The 6,000-nt window shown below is 33.6% G+C and overlaps 1 protein-coding gene across 1 annotated transcript in view; it reads left to right on the top strand.

Annotated features, from left to right (window-relative positions):
• Positions 1-3,069: 3,069 nt before the first annotated feature.
• The window catches only part of baiap3 (BAI1 associated protein 3), a 123,093-nt gene continuing 120,162 nt past the window's right edge, over positions 3,070-6,000 (top strand). Inside the window, exon 1 of the mRNA XM_056454231.1 lies at positions 3,070-3,157. The gene's annotated coding sequence lies outside the window, so the exon portion shown is untranslated. The remainder of the gene's footprint in view (positions 3,158-6,000) is intronic.

The raw sequence follows: 6,000 nt of genomic DNA, 5'->3' as shown, positions 1-6,000 counted from the left end.
AATGAGGAAAACACAAACACCTGCACACTGACCAACTTCTCAAGATGATTTAACAGAACAAAGTAACTTGTCAAATGAGCAGAAATATAAAAAGACAAAATGATTCCCATGCAAGAATCCAGAGAAATTCAAGTTAGCATTTCTTTTGGGGAAACATACCTGATGCTATATTCAAAATTGCATAAATCCACCTCTGAGGACTACTTCAGAGTGAGAATAGTCATGGACATCAAGTCGTTCAAATCTGAAGTACTCAGAACTGGCCACTGTTAGATGCTGAAGAAGTGTTGGATATGTTTTGCTTTCATCATTCTTTGTGAATGTGATTTGTGACACAGATGACACAAAACACTGAACAGTCCTCTACACTAGTACTCTACACTGGTTCTCAAAGTGGGGGTCGTGGGACAATGACAGGGGGTCGCTTGGTGATTTCCAAAAGTCAAATAAATTTTATTAAACTATTGGATTAACTTTATTTTACCCATAACCCACAGAAGATTAAAACCAACAACTTATAAATAAAAAGCCATCAGCCTTTTAATTTTTTTTTCATAGGATTGTGTGTTTATGTTAGATTAACAACACAGCAATAGCTCAATTCAATTGATTTCACAGTGCCAGATTTCACTTTCTAACACCTTTATGGCATTCAAATACATAAAAAAAAACTTAAAAAAAAATCTATAGAGGTCACAACTGAACATTGAGGATGATCTCTGAGTGTGCTGAAAACATTGTGCCCACCAGTCTCATTAGGTGAGGTTAATATTAAATTAAACAAATAAATAGATGACTATATAATTACAGCCTATGGTTGTTAGACTCTTGCACTTTTTGTGTTGTCAATATGCTAGTGTTTATAGCAGACCTGTAGCCAGCTTATTGAAAAGAGTGGTTCTTTTTTCTGAAAACTTTTTGCAGTTATTTGCTTTATTTTCTATTTAATTATGAGGTTTAAATACTCATTTTAGTGACCATTTTAAGCACTATTCTTTCTGGATTAGATTGATGGATAGTGATAATAACCACACCTTTTGATGTACCAAAAATATTTCCTATCATTTTGCCAAATTACTTACTGTACTATTGTATGTGTTTATTTACAAATGTTCATTTAATCTGTAAGATTTATATTACAGTTTTATAATGTTGAGGTTAGCATTTTTTATTTGAAAATTTAGAATAAAGACATATGAAAAGATACTGATTTTTAAAATACAATTTTATCATTTGACATTAAATTATTTTTGGGATCTGTTAAAATTAGTTTTTAATTAAAAACTGAAGCCTATACGGAAATAACAATCTGGCCAGTGCATTCAACTTTCCTCAGCCAGAATTTAGCCATTTGAATAGTTTACATGTATTCAAACATAATAATAATCCAACAGAAGATTGCTTTTGGTTTTAAAGCCTTCTTTGATTGGTTGGTTAGTTTCACAATTTATGAATGTGTAGAAGTGTAGAAATCAAATATGGGATACATTAGCTCATATAGGGGACCAATACTGGACCTTTGTCAGTGAGGGGTGGTTCTTTCGAACAACCTGAACCCCCCAAGGCTACGGGCCTGTATAGGCCTATTGGTGTTTGTACAACATTTGTATATTTATAACCACCTCCCAGGAATGTGAAGGTTGCAAGTCACTGGCATTGTTTTTTTGGAGGTTGTTGGCTGAAAAGTTTGGGAACCCTTACTCTACACCCTATGAAGTAATTAGGGCATAGGGACGATTCCGTCAGAATCACAACAGGCATCTCCATTTTTCCTCCACATCTCATATCTGAATGAAAAACATTTGAAACATTAATAAAGGAAGGCTTCTAATGCTAGGTTCTCCCCATAGTCATCTGAATAAAAACGACCCATGACTCAATCGCCGAAGCTTCTGGTGGGACTTTATTCAAAATTAACAACTGGCATTTGGCAAAGATTGCATTTTAATTTCCTGAAAAGACTTTGCCGGATATCTGTCTTTAAAGGCTGCCGTTGGCTAGTTAATGTTGACACTAATCTATCTAATTTAGTTTTCCATGTTGAAAGACCAGTAATCAATAACGGCTTATATTAACCAAAGAATGAAAGAACACCCCCATCTGTGACCTGAACGTTTGAATTAAACCTATCTAGAAAGACAACTCTAAGAAGAAGGAACAAAATGCTGAAAGATGTTCTCTAAGAGGAGGTCATTTTCCAGACTCCTCAATGTTCTGCCTTATTTCTTCAAGCCCAGAACACTAAAAGCATCGTGTTTCATCATATTCTCACACACATGTGCATGAGCACAAGGCTCTCACACGTTTGGTCCGTGACAGCATGAGTCACCGCACTGTTTGGGAGCTCGGGTCCACGCTTCTGTTTTACTCATACTAATAAATGTCTCAGATCTACTGTCTGCAGGGTAGCACCTCCTCCTACTGCTTTGTCTAATTGGAACAAAATAGAGGAGACCTACATAAATGCCAAGTATTGGCGGTGGCTTTCTTTCCCTGAGCTCTGAAAACAATAGCCTAGAGGTTTTGTGGAGGTTTTGTGAAATTTGCCCTACTTATGCAATGCTGGCAAACCCACAGCAACGAGAGTCAATTATTGGGCTGATTTGTAAAATTGTAGGCTGTCCAGACTGTGATATTCATCTGTTTGGCAGGCAATACTCATGAAACCCTTATAGAGAAGCCATTCTTCTCTATTTAAATCAGCTGATTTACAAATACCACACAAATTCCTGTGCTGTATACCATGTTTGCACGTTTTATTGTATGTTATAATGCTTGTTCCACACAAATAAAAAAATCTAATCAAAAATTATTTACAGTAAGAGTATAAAACACAGCAAAGCTGTTCTTTATTGGCAAAGCGACTGACAGCCCCTCAGCAACAGCTCCGGGCATGCAAAGTAGTCTTGCGCTTCCCCTTACCATATATGGAATATACCGGTGCGCACGAGAGCAGACGGAAACATCTCGGAGAAATTAAAACGTTTTCCTGTCATCAGATGAGGACAAATTAACGTTTATTGCTTAGTTGACATCTTCCCGTCTTAAAGGGATATACCACCAACCAGTTGCGTAGATTTCGATGGGCGAAGAAAAGTCTGAGACGCACAGAAACAGTCGCGCGCGCATCGCACAGCAGTGAATGAGAAATCCACAGGTGAGATGCGTTTATAATGGATGTATACGTGTGTTTTGGCTGTCTGAATGTTAGTAATTATTTTTAACATTGATAATTGGTGTCAAATAAGCGTGAGTGGCATTACTTATTTTCTGTAAGTGCAAGTCAATCTTGTTTAGTCGTCCGTCTGACAGGATTTGTTGTTGTTGTTGAAGTAACAATATATTTGTAATTCATTCACGCGTTATGTCTTAGTGTGGGTTTAAATGGCGTTTTAGTGACATTTAAGAGCTACTGTTTAAGCTTTTGAGCATTTAAAAAATGTTTTTACCTTTTTTGCTGCTCGGAGATCTCTGTGTATGCCTTCAACACCTGTAGCTGCGTTTCCAGAAATGTTATTGGCTGTAAAGTAGCTATAGGACGCAGTTTCTTCTTCTTTTTCTTCTTTTTGTATGGATTGACAAATGAAAAGGGTAAAAATACATTAAAATTAAACCATCAACATGTTTTTGTAGGTATGTAAAAACAGGTACATTATTATCTTTAGGTTAAATGATTAATTTGTTCAGACTGCAAAATGCAATGCATTACCTATAAAACTGTCCCACTTAAAAATAATAATAATAATAATATAAAAAAGTACAGAAAGTTCATCCTCTAAAAGTAGCCAAATAATGAAGAAATTATTAAAAGACGTGTGTCTGAATAACTTGGAGTACACATAAACATTTTACATTAAAATGCTAATATTTTTTTATCACCTTTGAGGAATGGGTTGATGGTGCAATGGTACACAAGGGAGTTAGTTGCCAAGACAACAACACATACAGACACAAGATAGGGTTAAGGATCCAAGAAAAATAAATAAATAAATAAAATAAATAAATATATTTAATATAATAATTTAATATAATAATATAATAATAATAATATATATATATATATATATATATATATATATATATATATATATATATATATATATATATATATATATAAATTAAGTATAGTATATCTAAGTAAAAACTTTTAGTTTAAAGAAGAAAAAAAACATGCTTGAGAATAAATTAGAATCTATACAACTTTATTCATGTTTTCCTTTTAAATTAAAAAAAAAACAGAGTCTCATATATTTTCATAAGAATTAAAAAACATGCTTGATTGAGTTATCTAGATATAAACCGTCTGTTTCTTTTTACATCCGTCACAGAGGAGCTAGAGCACACGCAGGAGCTTGTCCCACTGTAATTGAATGTGAAAGCTCAGGCAGGCTTCCCTTTGGTCTCTGATTGACAGTTTAAATCTGTGCTGTTCTTAATGGGGGCTTGAGCAGGCGTGTGAGCAGAGCTTCCTGACACAGGTGAAAGACAGCTCTCCATTCTCTCATCTGTCTCTCTGCGAGCTGCTGCGAACATCTCAGAAAAAAAAGAAAAAAAAAACAAGCGCAGTTGAATTACATTTCACTTTGCGGCGGCTGTGTATTTTAATTCACTGCAATCAAATGTTTCGGAGTTTGAGAGTCCTTTGATTTGAAGTTAATCTGTTTTTCTTATTGCAGCTCTTGGCTTGAAAATGTCCATCCATCATTTTTTTTTCATTCTAAATCATGGAGGCTTGTCATCACTTATCCTTTATTTTGCCTAATAATCAAAATTCCACTGCCTAATTTAAGTATGCTTCTTGAAAGTTGTGTTGATTTGAGTACTATATGTGTTTTTGTCCTCACCCAAGATAAATGACAAATAAATCTAGGTTATTGTTTCATTCTGTCATATGGAAAAGCAACACAAGTTACATTTACATTAGTCTATGAAGTGGATTATGAATCCTGAAAAATATATATAATTGATTGTAATAGTTCACCTATAAATGTAATCTGCAACTCTCACCCTTATCTCATTACAAGCGTATAATTGGTGCCTAATATTAACACCTTGTAATTGTAAAAGTAATGTTCAAAAAGGAGATGATTGCTTGTTATACAAGAAATGATTTTAGATTCCATAAAGATGCGCATAAATAGCAAACTTTGTTTTAAACAATGTATTATAATTCATTCTTGTATTTCAAGTCTTCTGAAGCCATGCAAAGTGCCTTTGTCACAATGCATTCAGAAACCTCTACAACATTTAAATCTGAATATCTGTCATTAAAAAAAAAAAAAAAATTATTAATAATTCCTACAGACGATGTCCTATAGACCATTTCAATGTGGTCATGTCATTGGCCTATGAACATTTCCTGCTTGTTATTAAACAATTTCATAACTGTAATAAGAGACAATTCAATCATATCTTAATGTTAAACCAGCTATCAGAAATTTATTTACAGTTGAAGTCAGAATTATTAGACCCTCTTTGAATTTTGTTTTCTTTTTTAAATATTTCCCAAATTATGTATAACAGAGCAAGGAAATTTTCACAGTATGTCTGATAATATTTTTTCTTCTGGAGAAAGTCTTATTTGTTTTATTTTCGGCCAGAATAAAAGCATTTTTTAATTATTTTTAATTATTTTAAATGTTTTTAAAGTCAAAATTATTAGCCCCTTTAAGCTATATTTTTTTCCGATAGTCTACAGAACAAATCATCATTATACAATAACTTGCCTAATTACCCTAACCTGCCTAGTAAACCTCATTAACCTAGTTAAGCCTTTAAATGTCATGTTAAGCTGTATAGAATGTCTTGAAAAATGTCTAGTCAAATTTTATTTACTGTCATCATGGCAAAGATAAAATAAATCAGTTATTAGAAATGAGTTATTAAAACTTTTATGTTTAGAAATGTGTTGAAAAAAAAATCTCCATCTTTTCCCCCAGAAATTGTGGAAAATTGTGGTTGGGTAGTTGGAGGGTCGGTTGGGGAGGGGGTGCTGGGCTA

The sequence above is a fragment of the Danio aesculapii genome, chromosome 3 (assembly GCF_903798145.1).
Source record: "Danio aesculapii chromosome 3, fDanAes4.1, whole genome shotgun sequence".
In the NCBI taxonomy this organism is placed as follows: Eukaryota; Metazoa; Chordata; class Actinopteri; order Cypriniformes; family Danionidae; genus Danio; species Danio aesculapii.
The sequence above is the reverse complement of the archived record's forward strand: the minus strand, read 5'-3'. Positions and strand labels throughout refer to the sequence as shown.